The sequence below is a fragment of the Mustela lutreola genome, chromosome 16 (genome assembly GCF_030435805.1).
Source record: "Mustela lutreola isolate mMusLut2 chromosome 16, mMusLut2.pri, whole genome shotgun sequence".
Taxonomy (NCBI): domain Eukaryota; kingdom Metazoa; phylum Chordata; class Mammalia; order Carnivora; family Mustelidae; genus Mustela; species Mustela lutreola.
The window spans coordinates 21,670,562-21,684,481 of record NC_081305.1 but is presented as its reverse complement, the minus strand read 5'-3'; positions in this window follow the sequence as shown (position 1 = coordinate 21,684,481).

Genomic DNA, 13,920 nt, shown 5'->3' with positions numbered 1-13,920 from the left:
TAAGACAAGGATTTGTTTCCCCACAACTACTCTTCTTGCCAGTTTATCCTTTTCTCCTAAATACAAATTTGAAAAATAGACTGTTTTTAAATACCAAAGAAAGTTCACAACGGTCCATGTTATGGGAATTTGACCTTCTGTTGCTTTTTAATTTAACTTCATAGAATTTATAGTTACCATTAGTAACACTGACTTTTGGGAATCTGTTCAGTTCCTTTAGCTCTTTGCTCCTTCAGATATTCTTTTATAATCTTTTCCCAAATATTTAGTTTTTTCTTCCAAGACAACAGGTAGTAGTTGTGGTCAGGCTTCTAAAAAAGTTCAATGGACCCAAAATCTAACACTTTTATTCTAACTCGGGGTCTCTGCTAGTCGAGAATGCTTGTGATGATGAAGAATGAGGACCTATGGGAAGATATATATCTAACTCTCCAATGTAATTTTTCTAGATAATACAGAAGAAGGAAGGGCAAAACTTACTTATAAATATATTTTTCAAAATAGATTGGCATTTTCAGCTACATGCAGAAGTAAACATATAGTTGTATTCACATAGTTATCTTTATGGATACCAGCTAATTACAATAGAAATGGTCCGTGTTTTAGTTTTAAATAGACAAAAAAAATAGTTTTAATGAATGTTGTAAAATAGATTTATGAAACATAATGGTTTCTGTGCCTGAACTTTTTATTTGTAAAAAAATAAATATAAAAATAGCTTATATTTCCATAGTTTGGCTATTGTGGACATTGCTGCTATAAACATTCGGGTGCATGTGTCCCTTTGGATCAAGAAGATGTGGTATATATACACAATGGAATACTATGCAGCCATCAAAAGAAATGAAATCTTGCCATTTGCAACAACGTGGATGGAACTAGAGCGTATCATGCTTAGCGAAATAAGTCAAGCAGAGAAAGACAACTATCATATGATCTCCCTGATATGAGGAAGTGGTGATGCAACATGGAGGCTTAAGTGGGTAGAAGAATAAATGAAACAAGATGGGATTGGGAGGGAGACAAACCATAAGTGACTCTTAATCTCACAAAACAAACTGAGGGTTGCCGGGGGGAGGGGGTTGGGGAGAAGGGGGTGGGATTATGGACATTGGGGAGGGTATGTGATTTGGTGAGTGCTGTGAAGTGTGTAAACCTGGTGATTCACAGACCTGGGGATAAAAATATATGTATATAAAAAATATATGTTTATAAAAAATAAAAAATTTAAAAAAAAAATAGCTTATATTTTCCATCACTGAAAAGAAAAAGAAAAAAAGACTTGTTCACATATGCCGAGATTTCATCTGCTAAATCTCAGCTATGTTTGCCAGATGTTGGGCTGCGAGGCTCACACCAACTCAAGTAAGTAGGCATTACGAACCTGTACCCATCAACTCCACTTTTGCTCCCTCAGATTCCCACTTCTTCTTAGTTTTTAATTAATCCCCACCTCCCTAATCCTTCAGGGTCATATGAGTGCTATAATTGTTGTAATTATTATGTATGAGCACCTGCTTGGTGCAGGGGCCTGTGTTCTGTGCTACATGAGACACAAGGCGCCCATGAAAAGGTTCCCACCCCTAAGACCATGTGAGAATTATTCGGGTCAAACTCAGGATGGAAATGAAGAAAGCACACTTCTTCCTCTTTCATGGTATGCAACTTCTCAATTCTTGTATTCTTTGCCTGTCAATAAGAGGTACTTCTAAAAGGCAGCATTTAGAGACAGTTTTAACTCGGATAACTAGGACGGAGGTATATGATAGAATTTAACAACATTTGCGTTTTTGCCTACAATTAAAGGATATTAGCCAGCTTGAGTACTTTAGTGGTGACAAACTTGATATATTAATATCCACACTTTCTATTTAGCCCTTTTAGTCTGTCAATTGAGAGTCTTTGAATCACACTTGATAATGTTCACATAAAGGACAATTTAGAGTTTAGAGTAAATTAGATCCTTACGTGAAATAAATAAATTACATTTATCTATTATTATTTATTTATTTATCTCAGTAAATTAGATCCTGTCATGAAAACTGTTGTATACCTTCTGCCTTTGGAACTGGACATACATGGAACTTGGTACAGTTATCAGTGTAGAAAGTTACTTTAAAAATGCCAACCATAAGTGGACAGAGATACACCACAGAAGACTGAGGACCCAGCAGTCAAGACTAGAAAAATTCACCTGCAAGTAATGGTCTTGGTCTATTTTTCTTTTACGTCATCCATTTATAAATCACAGAATTCTAATCAGCAGAGAAAAATGAGCAATTGTGCCCGGTGTATTGCGGTGAGGGGATGAGCGGGTCTGTGAATGAATAATCAGTGATGTGACCGAAACCCACAGGGCATGACACAGACGGAGTGGCTAGATCTCAAAGGACTGATTGCAGTGGTGTTCCTGTGGTCTGAGAATGCTAAACGCTGGGCTGTTTCTTGACCATTTAGATGCTTTCGTTTGAAAAGGTGCTGAAAGCCTTAACTGCTGTATCAGTACACTATTTTATTCCTTAATGCAGAGAATGGAAAGGGGAGGGAGAGAAACAAGGTAACTCATATACAAAATTTGTATCAAAACACTAGATTATGAGCCTCTTTGGAGTTTAGAACTCTGGCCATAGTATTGCTCAGTTAAGGGACTGTTCCAAGTTACCCCAGATAAACCACCTGAGAAAACAATATGTCCTCCCACAATCCGCCATTAATAAGGCCTCCTCTGAACCCACTCTTTCACTTGCCTTGACTGGTATGTGCTCAGTCTTTTACAAAAGACTTTAGTCTTAGTCTCTTGCTGAACTTCAGAATCTTTCTAGATTCAGAAAATCAAGTCTTCCACTTCCCCCATACCCAAGGCCATTGCTTCACACTTCCTGACTTGACTTTTTCTTGCTATGACAAGATCCATGTATACTGAACCCTCATGAGCAATACTCTTTAAGACTAATACTCAGTGACTACAGTAGTGTTTTCCCTATTGTAGAAGCTCACTATGTATTTATTAAATGGATGAATGAATGCAAATTTCCTATATCCTATATTCAACAGTTACCAGATGAGTACTCTCTTGTTGCAGGCACAGTTCTAGGTGCTGGAGGGGATGAGAAACTTGAAGTGTGTTTATAGAGACATCAGCCTGGTTTCCTTAGACCATAAGGGTAACCCACATTGCTTCTGCACATAATCCTTAGGTGGATCTTCCTTTTTAATTTCCACCTTCCTTTCTGACATGGTGCTGAAATGACATGGCTTTTGAATACAGAAGTACAGAATGAGCTAAAAATGAAGATTGTGATCTGATATTCTATCTACCAACACTTGCAGATTGAAGTAACTGTGCATCTAAAAGGTAAAGGAAGTTTCCCAGAATTATAAGGCCATTTTTTGGTCTTATTGGTAGAATCTTCGATGTTTCACATCTGGGTCCTAAGACACTGAGGTTCCTGACCTTCTCATTGTTTTTTTTCTGGAACCTGAGTTCTAATTCCTAATGGTATTGGCTTATATCAGTGACCAGGTAACCCCTCATTTTCTTTAGCCAACAAACAACAGAAACTGTGCCTATGGTTAGCCTTGGTATGCCAAAAAGCTCAATGTTCCTCTGGGCTCTGTGGCTTCTTTTCCCTCCTGAAGCAAAAGGGTTGCCTTTCCTATGATTCAGAGACACATCTCAAATCCTGTTTATGAAACTGAAACTCAGAATTAATTTTGGACTGGCATAGGCATTGCTACCTTCCTCTTTAGTTTTAGTTCTAATTAAAGGCAATCAGAAAGACTATCTAATGTGGAGGCTGAAGGCATGAGCTTTGAAACTATCTCTGCAATTGGCTGTGAGACCTTAAGTAAACTTACTTTTATCTCTGAGTCTCAAAGTTGGGATCTGTAAAATGGGAAGTAACACAGTGTTATTTTTTTGGAATCAAATGAGATACCACATGGGAATACCAAATGCACTTGTGCTGCAATCAGTGTGTGTGTGTATACATTTAGAGAGAGAAAGAGAGAGCCTGTGTGAGCACGAGCTGTGGGGGAGGGGTACAGGGAGAGAGAATCTTAAGCAGACTCTGTGCTGAATGCACAGCCAGACATAGGGCTCAAACTCACAACCCTGAGATTGTGGGCTTGAGCCAAAACCAAGAGTTGGACACTTAACCAAATGAGCCGCTCAGGTGCCCCTCATATTTTTAAAGCATACATACACTCATTTGCCTCTGGTGCTCCTAATAACTTCCTACTCATTCTTGGGAAACAAAAATGATCTATACTAAGTCTGTCAATTTCACGGAACTGATTCTAAGCCTGGCCTTTGTCCCCTACGAAGGCCGCATTGTTTATTCCTATCATACCACATGTCCCTTACTCCCACCCCACTGTCCCTAGTGACACGTTTCTTTAATGTCACGCATTACACATAGCCATATGTGAGACTTGACTACTGCCCACAGCAATACTTTGTATGGTCATTCTCTTGTGTCATTATGATGCCTTCTGGAAGCAGAAGTCATCTATCTGTTTAGCACAGTTTATTCAGCATAGTTTTTATCACAGTAACTCCCAAATAAATCCTTACTGATCAATGAATAAATTGTTCCTGTTTGCCAGGACGTGCTCTAATAGTTTAGGACACTGGCTTGGAATTTTAGAGATAGAACACAATCAGCATGGTGTATAAACTCTTAACCTAGAGTCAGTCTACCTGGCTTCATTTTTAGTTCTACTACTTATCTCATGGAAATATGAGGAGGACATCTAGCTTCTGGATGTCCCAAATAATTACCACAAAATAACAGATTAAGGTTAGTTAATCATGTACAGTATATGCAGACACTTATCCATCTATTTATCTATGTGATGGGGATGGATTCTGGTTTCAGATTCAACTAATTAGGGCTGAAAAAACACGGAGGTTTTTTTCACTCGTGTCCTGGGAATAAGAGGGCAGAGTAGCCATGCATATGTGACATATTTTTCAATCCTGAGCGCTTTTATTTCACTAATGTCAAGTGTTAATCTGTTTCTTTTTAAAAATAATTACAACTGGACTCCGAGAGATCAAACCTCTTGGACAAGGTTGTGTACAGAGTATGTAAATATGTATTTCCATAGTATGGACTTCAGTGTGGAATATCACAAGGTAGCCATAGTTTTGTGTTGTTGATGTTGTGGTTGTTGTTTTCTTAACATGGATTCGTTATCTCTACTCTTCCATTCTTCATGCCACAAATAAAAAGAGCATAAACAGAAATTCTATTAAGAGTATCTTAAAAGAGATTCCTTCGTTTAAAAACAAAGGTAATGAGGAGAGAAGGAAGAAAAGGTGATCAGAATTGGGCAAGTGGAAGCATTTTAAAATACAGCTTCCTACAAAGCGGCAAAAGGCAGAGACACAAACTGTAGGGATGGTTCCTCAGGGGTCGGAATGCTTCACTCTGCCTTAGCTTTGGAGTTTGCGGCCGCTTAGTTGTGAGCCAGCAGCACCATCTAGAGGCACAGAGCAACCCTGCACATGAAGCAAACAGAATGGAGCCCATCTATTTAATTTGAGCAATGGCAAACCATTGCTTCATTTTTCAATATGTATATATAGCCCCTTACAGAAGGCCTGCAAAGGAATTGCTTCCCATTCCCATCAAAAGATGACTGCAGAGTTCATTACTGGGAACACTCAAGGCTTCACTTCAGAAGCTAAAACTTACCTCCACAACTTCCCTACTGAGAAGAAAGCCTCCGACTTTCAAATTAGTTAATTCATTCCATATATCTAACTGGATACCTGCCATGCCTCAGGCTTTGTGCTAGGCACTAGGGGACACTGACAAGGATACATTACTGACTGGCCCTCTATACATACCCTGGCCTGCATATCTACACCTAACCACAAGGATAAATCTTCTTCTGTTTTCTCCTTTTAAATGGTTTCTGAGTACTGAAAGTAGAAATATTTTAAAGCAATCATTATATTTCAAAAATACTTGTTCTGTGTAAAACCTCCAGAACGTCTTGTGCGAAATCATAGGGGTCCTACAGTCTTAAGAGCAGTCATTATCAAACTTTGGTGTCCATGAGAATTACCTGGTAGACTTTTTATTACAATACAAAATCCTAAGCTCCAAGCCCCAGACATTCTAATAGGGAAAACACATTGTGTGGCTCAGGATATTGTATTGCACCTATATATGTTTATCTGGTTTTTATAATGGAAGTGAGAAATGGGCCAGGCTTTCAAAGGAAAATGCTCTAATTTTTATTTGCCGGGAAGCTAATGCCAGCACCACAAACCAGAGGGTATCTTTCCTAATATTTTTCTTATTTCCTTAATGGTCTTTATCTATTGTTTAGACTAGAGAATACCTAAGAGCCACACCTATACTATAGTCCGGCAGTGAGTGCCAAGGTTTTACTTATGATCCCTTCTCTTTACATTATAGCTCTAATTGTCACAACTGGGTCGTGGCTACATACTTAATTAGAAGATTTGAAGAACCATTTTGTTAAAATATAGACCCTTAAGTTTATGAGGATCCACATTTTGATCTAGGTTTTCTTTACATGAAAACATGCTATAGAAGAACATTTGCACAGTAAGCCTCTTGTTGGATTAAATTGGGGACCTATTATATTAGCAAACTCACAGGTGTGAGGCTGTGTGGGTGCAGGAGAGCTGAAAATTAGAAACTTGAGTGGATTTCAATACCTAATTCCACACCAAACATAGGCAAATTAGAGCTGGGAAAAAAAAAAAAAAAAAAAAACAAGTTGAAGGCAATTTAGCTTTCACTCTTTTTCATTTCAGCAGTCCCTGTTTTGAAATATGTCCAACTGTAAATCCTTGGGATTTAAAGAACTAAGCTTTTCAAAAGAAACTTGTAAGAAATCTGTGATAATAAATATCTTTCATGGATCTTCTCTTCTCTGTTCCTCCTTGCATTGCCATGGAAAAGTTCCCCATTATATCTCAGTGGAACAATAAAGTAGCTTAGTAACAATGACATTCTCAATCTTCCAAATCCCCATATTTAACTACCAAATCTCCAACAGGGCGATCTTTCTACACTGTTGATTTGATGGCGTCACTTGCATAAAATCTCCCAAGGTGCTGCACTGATTCAAGAAACAGAGTCCGAAATGGTAGCACTCATTTGCGATTTCACTTCGTGCCTAGATCATGGATCTTAACTCCAACATGAATGCCAGGCATGCTGAAGACCCCAATTATTATTTTTTTAAATGATTTTATTTATTTATGTGACGGGGGAGGTGGGATGGTAGAAGCAAAGGGAAAGGGACAAGCGGACTCCACGCTGAGCAGAGAGCCTGGCATGGAGCTCCATTTCACAACCCTGAGATCACAACCTAAGCTGAAATCAAGAGTTGGCTATTTAACCAGATGAGTCACTCGCTACTCCTGATGTCCCCAATTCTAGCAACTCATTTATGTGACTTTACACCACACATTTTGTCCTACTAAACTTTGACTTGTGATAATCACCAGGATAATTTAGTTCAGCCATTATCTACTCAATGGAACAGTGTTCTCGACTCTTCATGAGTTTAGATGGCCCCTGTTCTGGATTTCTCAGAAACATATACCTTCTATCATCACAGCAGCACAGCACAGAAATGAGATGTGGGGCTTAACCCTAAAAGTCTTAAAAACCACAAAATTTATGATTCTTACTTGCAATTATCCTTAGAATTCATCCTTAGTTATTCATCAAAGTTCATCAAAGGCAGAGAATATGATTAACCTTATATTCCCTTACTTTAATCTCAGTAATTACTTGTTGAATGTGCTTATGAACACACCTGTATAACTCTATTTACCTAAACATTAATAATCGTGAAACAATTGAGATGATTTTCTATAGGGTCAAACTTATTAATAAATAATTTGATCTGTGACTATTATTGTTTAAAAATCAAGTTCTAGAGATACAAATTCAAAGGGAAATATTGAAATCACGATGGATGGAAGATACCTTAGTTCCAAAGAAATATTATTTAAAAATTGTAGAATTAGTAATGTGTTGTTTAATTATTTTGAAATTATTTATTTTGAAAATTAAATTATAATTGATATAATTTTATTTTATTGGCATAATTTGGACTACAAAATATATTTTTCTTCTTGCATCCAGATTCACTTGTTAGAATATCCAATTGATCTGGGTAGCCAAAACCATTCAGAGTATTGCTATTGTCATTTCAAAATGTATTAAAGAAATAGAGCCAACATCTCATCTGTTAAAACAGTCCTGTTTCAAATACATCTCAGTAATACACAGAGTCAATCTTTCTACTGAAGAACAGGAAACCCCGTCACTGGACAACAATTAAGCACGTGATGCAAAACTTGGGCTTGTAAATACCTCCTCTCTGTTGGATTTGAAAAGAAGGCAGTGTTGATAATCCCTTCATGCACATTTTAAAAAGGAACTATGACTTCAATTTCACAACATGGTATATTTTATATTCTTTAGGCTCCTGTTGGCTGTGAATCTGAAATTTATGCTAATTGACATTATTGGTTGTTTCTCCCATCTCCCTACCTCAGCCCTCACCTCAACTGTCAAATTTCTCAGTCTTTATCCCCTGTTCCTAGCCTTTCCCAGGCTACCCTTCTGTCTGAAGTACCCTTTCTATCCGAGCTTCCTGACCAATACCTATTGCATTTATAAAAAAGCAATTTGGCAATATGTATTAAGACATTAAATATGTTCATATATATCTTTGCATATTCATTCTACTGTAATAATATGGATACAAAAAACCTTATAAGTAACAGAGATGTTTAGGGTAGAGTTAAAACACATTTTACTTTATAAATTCAAAATAGCAAAAAGATAAGGTAAATTAAAAATTTATTAATCCTCAGTATAGAAAACTAAAAAGTCATGAAAAATTTATTATAAAATAGCCAAATGCTAAGTTGGCAAAAAGAAGACAAGAGATGTGACAGTATATTAATTTAAAAAATAACAGAATGCATAAGTATACAAAAATAAAAAAAGAAAGAAAAATCATAAAAAAATGTTGAGAATTCTCACATGGTTACTTATGGATCTTTTGACAATGAGTGATAATACTTTCCTTCTAGAATCTGCCCCCAATTTTCCTTTTTTTTTTTTTTTTTTTGAGATTTTATTTATTTATTTATTTATTTGGCACAGAGAGAGAAAGACAGCAAGAACAGGAACACAAGTAGGGGGAGTGGGAGAAGGAGAAGCAGGACCCTGGGATCATGACCTGAACCCAAGGCAGACACTTAATGATTGAGCCTCCCCTGCCCCCAATTTTCTATATTGAACAGTTGTTACCTTTATAATGACCAAAAGGAAACAAAGAAAATACTATAATGAAATTAAGATACAAAGCAATAGGGCTTTAAAAAATTGTGTAGGGTCAGAATATCAAATTAACATCCAACTTGGATTTTATGACCTAGTCCCAAGAAGTTATTTACTTATCTGTGCAACATATTTGTATCTATCTCCAATCACCCTCCCCATACCTGCCTTTCTGGACCCTTTATTAGTCACTGGCCAGGTCATTTTTTAAAATGTTATTTTTTTTCCTCTGACGGATGAATGAATGTGCTTATTAATTGTTCTTTGGGCACATGTGGGATATGGAATATCCTACTGGAAAGTGTCTAAACTATTGGAAGCCAGCACCAGAATTAAAATATCTTTGACATTTATTAAGGTGTCTGGACACAACTTGTTTCAGCTCACTGAGCTGGAAGTTTGTCCAGTAAAAATGGGGGTAATGCATCATACTTTCTAGTGTTACAAGGAACACGGGTTTAAAAAAATCTAAAAAGTGGGGACACCTCGGTAGCTCAGTTGGTAAGTGGCCAATTCTTGATTTTGGCTCAGGTTCTGATCTCAAGGTCCTGGGATGGAGTCCTACAGGAGGCTCTTCCTCTCAGCACGGAGTCTGCTCAGGATTGTCTCACGCCTCTCCCTCTGTCCCTTCCCCTACTCATGCCCTCTCTAAAATAAATCTTTAAAATTTTTTTTTAAAAAAAATGAACACAAGTCAAAGTCTCTAGCATAAAGGAGATCTTTCATTAATCAATGAAAGTTCTGTCCCCTTGCTCATTGGGTCCAGTGTATGTTTAGGGTCCAGTGTGTATTTTCCATTAGCAGGTAGAGAACAGGTGTGAAATAGGAGCAGCTCCACCAAACTGCAGATTCTGATTCTTGAGGGACTTTTGGGATTACTCTTGTTCCTTTATTTTATTGTATGCACCCAGAATCTCACAAACTAAGAAAAGAATTGCACATCAGTAAAAGCTGAAAATGCAATGATATAGTTACAAATACTTTGTCAGCATAGATCAGAGAACTTGAAATAATATTATATTAATCTTTTATTTTGATCCTCATAGAAATCTTATATGGAAAGCAAAAAGGACTTAAATTCCCATTTTATCAACGGGAACATTGATTCTATTTGCTTTTCTAGGGGCTCACAAACCAGCCATGGTGGTAATAATGCTCTATCCATAATAGTAATAATTATAGTAGTAACTGATAGCGATAGCAGTGATGATAACCAGAGATAAGTGTTTTCTATTTGTTCACCTCTGCTCATTGTTTAATATGTACTGACTCATTTAAAGCAACAACTAAATTATGTACCAGTATTATTCCCGTTGGGCCAGTGACTCACCTAAAGCACAGAAAGCTTGAGTCAAGTACTCAAGGCTGCCTAGCTAATAAGTAATGACACCAGATTCAAACCAAGTGTTTTGATCCTAAAACTTCTGCTGTGGTACCTCTCCAGACATGACAGTATTAGAATAAACTTCAATCTAAGACACAACGGAATGTCAAAATGAAATAAAACTGCAAGGAAAATAGCTTAATGGATATGAAGGGAGCCAGACTACACAGGTGTGAAATCCAGGGTTACTTACTGTGTGACCATAAACAAGTGGGACTGTTTCCTGGAACTTCAGTCTCTTCCTTGGTGACATGGAGATGACAGTAGCACCTATGGTATAATGATGATATGTACCACATTAAGAGCTGACATACATTAAAATGACCAATGTATGGGGCACCTGGGTGGCTCAGTGGGATAAAGCCTCTCTGCCTTTGGCTCAGGTCGTGATCCCAGGGTCTTGGGATCGAGTCCCGCATCAGGTTCTCTGCTCAGCGGGGAGCCTGCTTCCTCCTCTCTCTCTGCCTGCCGCTCTGCCTACTTGTGATCTCTGTCTGTCAAATAAATAAATGAAATCGTTTTAAAAATAAATAAATAAAATGATCAATGTATTCCATCAAATGTTATCATGGCATGTTTAATACATATAATTAACGCCAGGCTGAAAGTAATGTGGTTATTGTTTTGTATTGTTTTCTGTTCTTATCACAGCATGCAGATAGCAGTAAGTATAAAGTAAATGGGTGTCAAAATTTCTTTAATTGGAGAAGAAACTGATCTAGGAATGGTAGCAGATTTTATTGTTATTGTCGAGGAATGTTCAGGTAAGGCTGTAAGTAGACGCATGAAGGAAAGCAATCCAGTGGTGTCCTCTGAAGAAGAGAAGTCTGTAAGTCCTCTCTGCGTAGCAGAACAGGCCAGTAAGTTTGGGATCCTGTGGCTTGCTCCTATGGCATTTCTGCATAGCGACTGTTACAGTTTATTGTAATTGTTCATTTGTCATCTCCTTCACTAGGTGCTGCATGTAGTTATTAGTTAGCTTGCCTGGAAGCAAGCAGACCCTTCAAAAGAATTTACGGAATAGATCAAAGAAATGTACCTCAATGGATCAGTACAACGTAGCACGGTGGTACTGAGACTTTATGGAAGCTTATGGAAAGGCTGCCCAACACAGCACCAGGTATACTTATCAGAGACTTCTCGGAGAAAGTGAATTTAAGTTGGATTCTTAAAAAAAAAAAAGAGAGGTGTGGAGACTTCGGTAGGCAGAGAAGAAAACTGTAACTCTGTGGAGGGTGGAAGATGGAGAGTGCTCATGTCAGCCTGCATGTCTCTGTGGCTTTAGTGTGGAGTCCACAACAGGAGGGCACCCAGAGGCAGGATATGTGGCTGAGGGGGGACTGCAGGCACAGGCCAGACCAGAACCAGAGATTCTGAAACTCAACTAAACTAAAGAAAGCATACCTCCTGCTTCAGAAAGCTTGTTTAAAAAAGCCCCCCTCTGGGCACCGGGGTGGCTCAGTGGGTTAAGCCGCTGCCTTCGGCTCGGGTCATGATCTCAGGGTCCTGGGATTGAGCCCCACATCGGGCTCTCTGCTCAGTGGAGAGCCTGCTTCCTCCTCTCTCTCTGCCTGCCTCTCTGCCTACTTGTGATCTCTGTCTGTCAAAAAATAAATAAAATCTTAAAAAAAAAAGTAAAAAAATAAAAAATAAAAAGCCCACCTCTGAGCCCTTCCTTCACAAAAGAAATGGCCAGGGAAGTTGCCTCTTTGTTGTTGTTGTTGTTACAAATTGATCGGGTTATTCTGATTCATGGATCCTGTTGGGAAGGTACTGCATGATGAGATTTGTTTTAAACTCTGCTACTAATATTAGCTTGTTATATGCCCTTTGGATATTTTGAAAATATGTCTTTCTGTGCACATACTCACAATTAATCCTTTTGTCAACCTAATAAAATAAGGTGCATTTTCAAAATATTTTCTAAACACTACACACTAGATTCCTTTTACAATTTTCTTTCCCTTTATAGAATTTCTCCAATACAGATGATTCTTTTTCTTACCAAGTTTCCCGTAAGGAAAAGCTTGACTCTTTTTTTTTTCTTTTCCCCTTTTCTCAGCCCTTTGACTTATCTAAGCTTTTAAGTTTCAATCGAACTGGGCTCAAATGCTATCTCTGCAAATAGCCTGACCTTGCCAATCACTCTTCCTCCTTTTGGATAACATGTGGCACCTTCTCACACCTCCTCACTGGCTGCCTTTGACAATCTCACCAGGGGTTTCCCCTGACTTTGTTCCTCAACCCAGAAACTTCCCCATTCTGCGCTTCTTGCATTTCCCAGGGTGAAAAGCACTCTGTGTACCTGACTATATTAAGAATGAAATGATCTCTACTTGAAGAGACACATCAATGGCATGACATTAAAATGAATACAGATGGTGGAGGTGAGGCTTCAAAGATACAGTCCAGTTGGCATACCTACTTGACAATGTAGGGTACTGAATCAAAACAAGGTTTAAAAACCCGCACTTCTATTCTGGGAGCTGGAAGTGCTCTTTACAGGCATGTTAATGTATGCCCCTTATTTAAACAAACAATTCTCCTTCGGGGGCGCACATGGAGTTTGGTACATTTATACTCCTTCTAAGGGAGATTATATTTGTGTAGACCTCAGGATAGGGAAGAAGTTGGAAAAGGAATGGAATTAATATTTACCAATATCTGTCTCTCCAAAATGTAGTATTATGATCCAATGGAAGGCCCATGAAAAAGAAATATTACCTGTTTTGTTCACTGTGTTATCTCAATTTCCTGGATCAATGCCCTAGAGTGGCCTCTAATCAACATATGTTGCATAAATAAATGAAAAAAAATACATGAAAATCAAATACTTAAATTACCTATTAAAAGGTTTGGTTTATATAAGATCTTCAAATGGCAGTCATGGCTTTTACTACAACTAAAACTACTTTAATACCAAAATACTACTATAATAATTATTTCTACTTGAATGATTTCTATGTACAGCTATTACTTTATTTTTTATTTGAAAGATAAATGAGAAGTAGTCCATGGTAACTTAAATGCATTATAATAAGAAAAAAGGATGTATGTGAGAATGATCAGGTATATCAGATCAAAATTATAAAGGGCAATTTATATCAAGATCAAACTACACGGACCTTATATAGCAAGCACTTAATATTTTCTGTGTCTTAGTGATGAGTGTGACACACAGAG